Here is an 11,921-nt window from a genome sequence, read left to right on the forward strand (position 1 = left end):
TCTCTAAGGATCTAAATTTCTATTTTATCACATAGGCAAAATAAAATGGAAAAATACAACAAATCCTTAGTTTTTTGTAGATCTCTCTCTGCTTCCTAAGTATTCAGTGCTACTGTTTTCACAGCACAAACTGCCATTTGTGGATATTATTATTACTACCATTTATGGATCTGTAAATGTAGCCCTTCTGTTCTCCAAGTTTAGTCACTTGTCTATCAGGAGTGAATTGTTTTAGGAAAAACACTAAAGAAAGTAAAAATGTACTCCAGTAGTCACAACATATGGATGAAATAACAAAAGTTGGCAGGCTCAAAGTAAATAGTGATTTTTTTTTTTTTTTTTTACCAGACTGAAAGAGGTACTTTGTAGATTTCTTATTTTAAAATTGGATCCTATATATGACAAATTTATCAGCGCCCTCTAGCACTTGTTACCAACTCTACACCAAAGTCACTTTCTACACCTCATCACTTTTCTTTATGCAATCATTTAAGGAAGTGTAGAGCTTTCTATTCTAGTTACACTGATGCAGATGCTTAGGGTAGGAGGCTGTAAAGTTGTGGAAAATATTTTTGTCACTGTATTACCTGACCTGTTCCAGACTGCAATGAGAAAATAGGTTTGAATCAGATAAAGATAAGAATATAGCTCTAAATACTCTTAGTTTGAATAAAACCTGTTCAAAGATGGAGGAAACCCTTTTGCAGTATTTCTATTTAGTACAGTACAGTACAGCAGGAGCACTGTAGACTCTTCCCTGCTGCCTGGCCAACATGTCTGTTTCTCACTTAGGAGAGTAGGAAAGTTCCATCTCTTGGGCTATTTAATCCTCAGCATCTTTGCCAAGATCGCCAGCAAAGCTATCAATTATCACATCACAAAAAGAGAGTGAACAACCATCCTGCACAAGCTGGCATGAAACCATCAGCTCTTTTCACATACCTCTTCATAGCTATCAGATGGTAGTAGTTTTGGGTTGCTACTGAATTAAATACTTCAAATGCTCAATTTTTTGATGAAAAAGAAAAGAAAAACTTAGTCACAATGATGTCACAAGGTCTTACTAGCAGTCCATTCCATGACATTTTCCAAAGCTCTGATGGCTCCCATATTTAGACATATCAGTTTCTGTTCTTAGTGCAGTATCCTGATCCTTCCCATGAATTTCTAGGTGGGAGCCCAGTGGGTCAGTGCCAGGAAGCACGCTAATGCTTGTTCACCGGAATCCAGAGTGCTGGCGAACACTGCGCTGAAACTCTACTTAAGGGTCTCAAGTGTATTTCAGCACACTCAGGGTATTAGAGCTTTATATCATTTGAAAGAATCCTTTATTTTTAGTGCTAAATCAACAAAGCTGTTAGTGTCATTTTCAGTCAGACTGTCATCTACTGGGAATTCAAAATTACACTCAGCTGCAAACTATTGACACTCCTCTTAACAAAAAAAAATGTTTTTAATAAATCTTTACATTAGCCTATGAGATAAAAAAATCTTTACCATGAAATATACAAGTGTATAAGTGTTTTATGAAAGTTTTATTAACTTTACAAAAGAAGAATTGGCAGTCAACCATGAACATCCTGTACTCCTAACACGTGGTTATAAATTACATGTTCTTTCCAATAACATCTGAAAAAGAGACTGTAATTTAAATTTCAAAACCACTTGGCATACCTACTATATAGTGCTGACATGAAGTAAAGGGAGGATCTGGAGAGACTCAAACAAAGAGTGAAAATATAAAGACATCCTTAGCTAAAAAGCTGCTGATGAATACAATTCCTTTCCAGCTGGACAGGGATCAAGTACTTGCTTGTCATATCATTGAATGCACTGTTCAATCAGGGATTCTTCCTTTCAACAGAAAGAAAACTTAAGTGCTGCTAATCATCCCTTGTAGAACTTTATCTTGCAGATACCTTCTTTATGTCAGGATTTCTCAATGACCATTGCCAACAGTAGAAGGATCAAAGTTGTCATTAAACAAAAATGCCTTCACTGACGGGGAAAAGCTATCTTCTGTTCTCACACACAAGATTTTCAGCTACTAGCAGCTTGATGATATTTGGTGTGAAGTAAAGAAAAATCCACATGAAGACTCTGAAGAAAATCCATAGAAAACATTTTACTTGCCATTTCTAGATGATGATGACTGCTCAATATAACCTATTTATTCTGATTTCCTGTAGGAAGATATATGCCACTTCATCCACTAAAGAATGTACTTTAAAATTATAACACATTCAAACCTGACTTTTTTGAATAGACCTACAGTTTGCTGTGCCACATAGCAAACCATACTCTCATATGGTATGGCATTTTTAAGTCCTAGAAATGTCTTTAATAGCAGACAATGCATATGCTGACAGGAAATGTAAATTTTTTGCAAGCAGACTGGATAAGTAATTTCATACAACTCATCCTCACAGTGCTGTCTGGATAAAACTGGTTTTTCTGCCTCCCAGCAGTATGTGAAAAGCCAGAGAGAAGCTTGCTGCCAGTTGGTTTAGTGGCTTGAATGGAACACAAGCCTAGAGAGAGAGAAAGCCAAGCCACAAATAATCATGCAACATCAAGATTCCTTAAGACCAGTCCTTAGTACAAAGCAAACACAAGAGCACTCTTCAGAAAATCAAGAGAGAAATTAGAAAGTCTAAACAAAAAAATATTAAATAAGTCTAAGATTTAAAAAAAAACAGTGCTGGCATGCAGCTCTTTTGACAAAAACAAGTAGCAAGATCATCAAGATTTTCTAAGAGTATACTCGCCAATTCTCCTGAAATATTGGTAATTTCCAGTTGCAGATCTACTTTCGTTAGAGAAGGGTAAAAAGGTCAAAACAGTGAGAAAAGGGACTTCGTTTAGAAAACTTTAAACAGATTGGGCAGGCAACTCTAACTTACTCCAGCCCCCACAATGATGTAATATGTTCTTAGAACCATGAAACATCCAGTTTGACATATGAGAAAGTACCACAAGACAGAACAAGTTAATTGGATAGTTTGGGTCAGGTAGGAAAACAAATTGCAGAAAGAAAGTTAGTATTACCTCTGAAGAGTGTGTTGGGAAAAGTGATCAACATGTAGTAAAACCAGTGCACCTTGTTATGGTGCATCAGAAACATTATGCTGGACGCTGAAACAAAATTCTAATTCATAGCAAAGATTCATAACAATCAAGTTAGCAGCTACAGTAAAAAACCTGGACAGCAACTGAAAATACAGGCAATTTTTTTTCAAATCTATGTATATGAGAGACCTGAGCTTTGAGTCCCGTAAATAACTGATGTTTATACCCATCACTTATTTTGAAGAAGAAGAGCTCCATTTTGAATCATAGTTTTGGAAATATGTGTGAATCAAAGAGTTGAGGAAGAGAGCATTTTGGTCATTAATGTTTTGCTCAACATCAGAATTGAAGCAGTTTGGCAAAGCTATCAAGATGGCAGATTTTCATTTGTGAAAATATGCTTGGGAAAGTGGGCTCCTTTCAGATCACTCACATTAAAACATGGCTTAGGGGACAAACATCAAGATTATGTGATTCACAAAAAATTATCCAGTAACAGAAATAGTTTCTCTGATACCTTTACTGAGTTATAGGGCCAACAGATATAAATTGGATGTTAATGCTATTTTGATATAGTACAGTGACATAAATTGGAATAACAGTGAAATAAAATATGCAGATATTACTCAACCAAAATAATTTTCAATACTGGAACACTTCAAAATACTAGCTAAAAGAGAAGAAAAATGTTGAAATTTGCTCAGAATGCAATTCCTCTACCTTGCTGGTTACAGTAGTGCTGCATTTTCCACCACAGCACCCGGTCATTTTGCTTGATAAGTATTGTTTTTCTCTAGACCACATTTGCTTCCGTGTTGATCATTCATTGCAAGCTTAATTTTGAATTACTGTTAGAATAACATATGCTAGCAATGTTAGAAGGCCCATTCATATAGCACTTGAACAACAATGTAAGGTTTTTTAAAAATTTCCTAATTTATTTAATTTATATTAAAATTACATTCAATCTCCAAAAAAAAGAGTGATATTGCTTGATTTCCTGAAAAGATTGGTCCTATATTTTTCCCATTTCCAATATATCCGATTTATTTGCTATTTTCTTATGTAGTCATCATGTCTAAGGACACGGTTTGAAAATAAAAAGCTTATGGGAACAATACCAACTGAAATGGTTCCTAGGCACCATTTTTTATACAACCATACCACTTCTGAGTTGAGGTGCTAAAACTCTTTTTGGAACTGTTCTGAGGTAGATCAGGGAATTGATCTAAGTTAGAAAAAGGAAGAAAAAACAAAGAGCTGAGGTAACTGAGGAGAATGAGGAAAGACTTAAGCTGAAAGGTTGAGTCATGGCTTTGCTATGAGTACCATTGTGACTTTGCCTTTTTCAATCTGTGAGGAGCTGCATTGAAACAATCAACATGGACACAATGCTAAATACATAAATAAAATAGAGCAAAGAATAACAATAATCCAATACTTTAAATCTTTGCAACAAAAGGATTTGGATGCTAGGAAATTATCTGCCCTTGATTGAAGACCTTGGAACCTTCGACCAAATAAATTAATTTTTTCCAGCTCTGAATAAGTGATGCTTGCTACAAAGTAGAACTTGCCCTTCAATGAAATGTGTTAAAGGAAAATATCATGCATATAGCGAGAATGTTGGATTTCAAGGGCATGATGTTAATCATAGCAGATCACAGTGCTATGGCAGAGACAAAAATAAAAGCAGCAAAGACAAGGAGAAACATGTACCATGATTTAAAATAGAACTCCCACGCTTACAGCAGCATGAGATTGATGTGTTAGACACAAAGAACTTCTGGCAAGTGACCTCTAACACTTATTACATGAAACACTGTACAAAGACTGTTGGCAAATTAAGTTATTTAATATGAAAATTAGTCCCTTTTTAAAAATCTGTGGCAGAATGACTATCTTTAACAATAGCTCAGAAATATTAATGGTAATGTGAACAAGTTACAAGTAGGAAAGGAAAAGCAGAGAAGCATTACTCACAACTCAGCAGTCTGACTAATCATTCTAGAACTGGAAAAGTGTAATAATGAAAAACAAATTATTTAATATCTTAATTAAATTTTAATTTAGGTTTATTTTGAAAAGTATAGACTATAACTACTTCTACAAGTAATAAATTAATTCTGTGCTTGGTCACATGACGCTTACCTTGCGAAACAAAACAAAAATATAATAAAACTTATTATACAAAAAGATATGGAAAGTTAAGGGTCAGTAAATGTAAACACTACAAATTCTCTGTGACCTTTGGTTTCAAATTCCTTATCTTCACACCTGAAAATAGCACATCTCCTCTTAGCTATTATACCAGGAAAAAAAAAAAAAGTAAATGACAATGGTATAGTAGTTCTACTTATGAAAAAGGGTTATTACAAAGTTTAGGACTAAGATGAGCTAGATATTTTCTTCCTCTGAAAAGTAATCCTGTCAACATATTAAATTTATGACTGCTTCCTTCCTTAGGCATAGATATCTCACACATGAAGAGAAAGAATAAAAATTATGTGAGACACCAAGAATGCTTTTCCAGTCTTGACCAAATTAGTTAAGATGGCTGCAAATCTGAAGGAGAAGAAAACATAGCACAGATAACTATGGATACAGAAAACAAAGAGGATTTACAGTACCACAAGTTAGCTTCCTAACAATGGCTAAAAAATATTTTTAAGCAATAGCTAAGTAAGAATCCTGGTTGAGAATCCCTCCTCACCCAAACTCACAGCAAAATTGCTGCCATATCCTGATGGAACTCTTCTAGGTGAGATTCTTTCTGATTCCCTGTTTTGACTTTAAATCATCTCTTTGTATCTCCCTTCAGAGGAAATGTGTCCTGGACTTCCCTATACAAGTGGCAGCATCCATACACTTAAAAAAAATTGTTATAAAATTTAAAAAAAAGGGGTGTTTTTTTGTAGTATAGTATAGTATGAGTAGTATAACTATTAGTAGTATAAGTATTTTGGATTTGAAAATTTTAAGACTGTGGCCAGTTGCCAAGTTGTAACAAGGTACTGACTTGTGGAAAATCATTGTTTCCAAATCTTTCAAGGAAAGATGAAAAATAACTTGGTAGTTGAAAACTTGGCAACATCAGTGCTTCAAAAGAAAAGTAGGTAATGAGGAGGAAAAACAAAAAAAAAAAAAAAAAAAAAAAACCAGCTACAGCTGTTCTAGGTGGCCCAACAGAGCTTCTGCATAAAAATGCAATCAAATATTCTGGAACTGTTCACAATTGCTCTGCAAGAAAGTTAATGATGCTTTCCTAAACCCCTGCCTTCTCTCTCAGTGTAAGATGACAGTAGAGCTCATAACGGTTCCTTGTAGGAAACTGGCTAGCACATCATGTATCAGTGAATACTTTATTGCCCTCTGTGATAGTACTGATACAGGAGCCCATCCTCTTTCCATCTGTTTCTTATCACTAAATACAAAAATTTTAATAAAAAATATTGCCTAGCTTTCTGAATGGATTCAGATTTGACCATCTACAAGCAGAATAATAAAAAAATATATTAAGATAAGGTTTTCTTATAATAGGTACTCAAGGCACCATGCCCAAAGACTTTAAGACACCTTTCATAGACCCCTTTTCCTGTCAATAAAGTCCTGGGTGGCCTATCTGAGGACATTACAATGGTAAAAAATGCCACCAACGAATAGTAACATCACCAGGCAAGGCTGTGCTACCAAAAAAAAAATCACAGAACTGAACATTTTTCACTCCTGACCATTTCAGCATGAAATAATCAAAATTATTTTCAGGAGCTCAGTTTTGCTTCCAAGGCACTTTTTATTTACGATGAGCAAGTCACACACAAACATTTCTGACATCTATTAAACATCTGACATCTATTAAATACTTTAAAACAGATGTTAGATTTGATAAATTTTGGATAAGCAAGAATTTTTTTTCAAAACATTAATGACAATAGTTTTTAATTTAGAATAGAGAACAATAATACCTTAATAATAATAACAATTGAAACCTCCTCTGAACATTCAACTGTTTCTGGCTTTCTTTTATCTACTTTACAATCTATCAAAACAATCCTTTTTACTACTTTTGTTTTCTATGTCTCTCCAGATGTACCTAGCAAGGTTAGTGCTCTTTATGAGCTTCAACATTCCGTTGAAGCTGTCCGTTTATTTCTTCCTTAGAAAGCAAGAACTAACCTTGCACTAACTAGCAAGGTTAGTGCTCTCTATGAGCTTCAACATTCCGTTGCAGCTGTCCGTTTATTTCTTCCTTATTCTTTCCATGTTTATATATTTTCAGGAAAGATTCTACTTTCCAGACATGAGTATTTGATATTATTTACTTTTTATAACTTTCTACCTCAACCTTATTTTCTCTGTTTACTTAAAATCTTCCCACTTATTCTTTCATTAGTATCTCTTCACATGTGAGAGAGGACATAAATTCCAGAGCTTTGTAAATATGTTTTTATTTACACCATGGGATTGCACAGGTCCTAGACACCTGTCATGTCAAAGGAGCAGCATCTGCCAGCAATAAAAGAAAACACATAATTCCACCCTTTTCCTTGCAGTAGAAGACAAAGGTAATGAGGAAATGAAGTAAAAAACCCTACCCTAGACAAAACATAACTCTGACTGATATAGTTGACTTCAAAAGTGCAATGAGGATATTTTAAGGCATTACAAAATATTCTGGAAGTGTATAGGTAGTTGAGAATGTTAGTGAGAACACTGTAATCTTGGAATAAAATTCTGTTCTCCCACATTCCGACTGGAGTAATTTCATCTCAGATGTGTTTTGCATAAAATGTGGAGTATGTTTTAATCAGCAAAGTATTTTTTGTGGGTTTTTTTAGCATCACAGAAAACAAAATTCAAAAATTAAACATTCACTACAGTAAAACAAGTGGAAATATCTATGACTAACAGTATCAGTTCCCCTTCTCCTTAAATTCAGTTACCTTAACAACTTTATGCCATTTAATCAAGAACATCAGACAACTACTTAATTTTTTCTAGATCACATTAATGCAGTTGATTTTGCCATCGCCTTTATTTATGAGTCATTTTAACCACATCAGCAGACCCATGCTGTGAATCACAATTTGTAACCTTTATTCTGGTTCCAGTTACAAGCAGCAGAAAAACAGCCATTAGCTTTCATATGTGTTACTTACTAGTAGAGTGGAACTTCCATTTTTGGAGAAAAAATGTCCAGTTAGGAAAACATTTCTTCCAAGGAGGAATATTTGCTATTAAAAGGCCTGGAATGGAAACAAAAATGTTTCATCCTGCTTCCCATGATTATCTGGATACAAACTAAATTCAGAGCCTAGATAACACTGCCTATGATTTAAGCAAGGGAAAATTAATGTTCTTCATCTTGTTTATGTCTTCTGCTACCACAACTCTGTTCTGCTCTTGACAGTGTCATAAGAGGCAAATATGCAGGGTAAGATGTGTCCAAAACCCAGCTATTACTATTGGAAGAACAGGACACAGAGGGGAAGAAGGTTCAAAAATAAAGAGAGAGAATACTGAATCAAAACTAAAGAGAATTCTATGTAAGACATGGTCAATAATTAGCATTTGCAGCTTCATAAGGGCTCTGGTACTAGTAAACATTAATAAATTGACACATTCTGGTTTTATATTAAATTTTCCTTGCAAATGTCAGTTCTTTTTTCAAAACATGATTGAATTGTTTTAGGTGGTTTTGATTAAACATTTTCTCTATATGTATAAAATAATTATCTTATTTTGTTTTTAATTTCAATATACAAATGAAATATACATTTGCATGTGGTCAAATTTGGAAGATGTATAGTGTTTCAATAAAATCACAAGTTTGAATGCAACTGATCAAGTATGAATATTTACTGAAGATGAACTTTGAATAGAATGATTCAGCAAGGTAAAATTGAAACACAAATCAATAACTTAAAAATATAAGAGACATTTTAAAATAAAAGAACACCAAGTTTAGATATGCAAACATACCAGCATGAAAAATGTTTTATGCATTCAGTACTGCGAAATGAACACTTTGTAAGAAATTATATTTATAATTTAAAACCACTTGCCTGAAAACCTCTAGGAATGCTGCCAGTTCAATAGAGTGGCCGCTGTTACCAATCTGCATCCACCAAATGCTGGTTTTTCTCCTTTTTGTGCAGAAGAAGAAAATTTTCATTTCCTTTTACTAAGTTGCTAATGGACAACCCTAACAAGGCAGAGTTATATGGTTAGGAAAGAGCAATGAAGGTATACAAATATAATATTTTCCCCATGTTTTTATGATGACTGCAACAGATCCTTGAGGGGAATAGAAAAGGAGAGAGTAATATGTAAAATAAATATTGCAGTAAATGTCAGAACTTTGCTAATTTACGTAACAAGAGAACCTCCATATGCTTCTGAGTATTTGGTAGGGGAAACCTACAGTATATCCTCCTGATAAAAACTCATTACTTCAGCAAGTTAAACAGAAATTCTCAAATTCTTCTGGAAGTTTGCTCTAGTGGCCTCTAGGAGAAATGATCTCCTCAACTTTCCTCAGCTACAATACAGGACTTCATCAACTCCATAAAAAGAAAAGGCTATTTTCCTATACATTTTGATTATGATATTTCTTAAGAGAAAAGTAAAAATTTAAAATGAAAATACTGAATGAGATGAAACTCATTTTCTTTTCTTTATCCTAACCTGAAATCAAGTCTCCAGGGCTGAAAACTCACCTGCTATTTCCCTCCAATATTTCAAACTTACAGGCAACTCAGCTGAGAAATGCAGACAGGTAAAAGAAGACATAAAAATGTCACAAGCAAAACCCACACTTTTACTTCTACTGCAAGCTTTAATTCCTATAGATAGGATTTCCAAAGCCTGCTGGCCATGGAAGTTGACAAATGCTGTGTTCTGCAGATGTAGCTGCAGTAACACAGCTGGATATAATACTCTGTGCATCTGGTGCACAGATGTTTGATTGTGTCCTTGGTAGTTAGCCAGGCTTTGAAGGATCCATTTAGTTCTTGGAGTGAAATTGAAAGAACAAGAGAACAGTAATAATACTCCACATTTCTCTTAGCTGCCTTAACCACTCTCACTTTCCCTATTAAGCTGAGTCATGGTAGTTTTCTATTACCTTTTCTGAATGCAGGATCTAGAAGAGAAAAATTAGTTGGACTAGAGCAAGCAAAATATCAAAACTCCACTTGAAGTTCTTTGCTATCCCAGAGCTCTTATTTACAGTCCCTTTTTGGGAATAACTCCATCCAAACCTCTTTGGAGACAATAGAGGAAAAAAAAAATAATGAGCTTTGGAATCAGCCTGAAAAAGTGGGACATGGCTGTTCAACCTGAGCAATTTCAGCACTGTTATCACTGCTCAGCTCTGTCAGAAGGAATTTATCCTTCTTTAAATTACACGCTTATTTTACCCTGCATAAATTACCTACATTTTACCAATGTTTTCTTCAAAATGTTTCAAACTTTGGTTTCATGTTGGTTTTGGCTGCAGATTATCCTTGAGTTTTGCAGTGAGCTGTGTGCAGCATTCTAGAAATATGTGTAGCAACATTAGAGTATAAGGTATATGTTTGCTTCTGCTAATAAAATCTCTGATTCTCTTCCACTCACCAGAAGTCAGGATCATGTCAAAATGTAACAAATCAGCAATAAAAACACAGAGTTTAAAAAGACACACCTGACTTTCTGGGAATACTTTTTGTGTTTTGGATCATCCATTTTTCAGCAAGACACCTTTATCCATGTGATGATGTTGCCACTGCAATAGCAACTGCAGTTCAACTATTAAATAATAGCAATGGAGAGAATGTTATAATTGTGGGAATAAAGATTTAAAAAAATACATGAACAGTGATGTGAAATGAGGTGCAAAATCATAACAATGTGTTTTCATCAGGAAAAAAGAAACCAAAAATTAATTACTTCAACCTTTTATTATTGGCTGAACTGAGATATTTCTCTTTTAGCAAATTTTATTTCAATAAAAATATAATTTTGGATGAAAAATTATAAGAGGAAACATTTTAAACTGGCTTTTATTAATATAACTGATCCCATAAGCCATACTAGGATCATTAAGAATATAACAATTACCTTGCTGTTACCAAATTCCTTCTAGCTCCTGCCAGCTCCCTGTCTCACACACTTCATGGTGTCGATCTAGAAAGACAGTAAAAAAAAATCCTATTGAATAAAAAGTGTGAATAAAAATCCCATGCCTTCGTTGCCCATCTTGGAAGCTGTTTCCACTGCTGGGCACTGAGCTACAGTAGCTGAAAAAAGGGAGAAAGTTTGTATTTGGAGCAGTCCAGCTCGTGTACCTGACCTGTCCTTTTCCTACTTCCTGACCTGTCTGCTGAGACAGAAACCAGATAGCTGAGTGGGAAGAGCTTTGTTGAGAAATGAATCTCAAGTTAAAAATTGTGACTTGGCACTCAGGCACGTGGGATGTATCATTTTTGAAATTCATTCAGCCCTCAGACTTTAAGAGCAGCTGAAGAACATTGCAGTGGTGCCTTTCATCCATAAATAAAGTTACACATTTAACAGTTGGGAAAGCATGCTAAGTGAATGCTAAACCTTAAAGGGGAGAGGGAATTTTTACAGAGGGGAATCTTATGTTCCTGAGAACATAAGACTCTGGTCAGAAGCTTAGAATTTATTAGAGTATAATCTAAACTCTGAAGTCTTCTATTCTGACAAGAACTTTTCTCCTTTCAAAATAAAATCAATTAAAAAATTCAATTTTTCTTTCTGTGAAGTTTTATGCTTAGATTGCATCATTCAAACAAGTCCAAACCAAGAAATAAAACAGATAAATCTGAGTGATGACAAGAAAGCAG

General features: G+C 34.5%; 1 long non-coding RNA gene across 2 annotated transcripts; it reads right to left on the bottom strand.

Moving 5' to 3' along the window:
* Window positions 1–1,520: 1,520 nt before the first annotated feature.
* On the bottom strand, window positions 1,521–11,248 carry LOC137476081 (uncharacterized). 2 transcript variants are annotated; one of them, XR_011000240.1, is made up of 3 exons: window positions 11,173–11,248; window positions 8,229–8,315; window positions 1,521–2,531 (listed from the first exon to the last, which is right to left on the bottom strand). It is a non-coding gene; the product is annotated as an uncharacterized lncRNA (long non-coding RNA). The 2 variants fall into 2 exon arrangements; XR_011000239.1 differs by lacking the exon at window positions 1,521–2,531 and adding an exon at window positions 5,287–5,634.
* Between the last annotated feature and the right edge of the window lie 673 nt (window positions 11,249–11,921).

The sequence above is a fragment of the Anomalospiza imberbis genome, chromosome 6, assembly GCF_031753505.1.
Source record: "Anomalospiza imberbis isolate Cuckoo-Finch-1a 21T00152 chromosome 6, ASM3175350v1, whole genome shotgun sequence".
NCBI classification, from domain to species: domain Eukaryota; kingdom Metazoa; phylum Chordata; class Aves; order Passeriformes; family Viduidae; genus Anomalospiza; species Anomalospiza imberbis.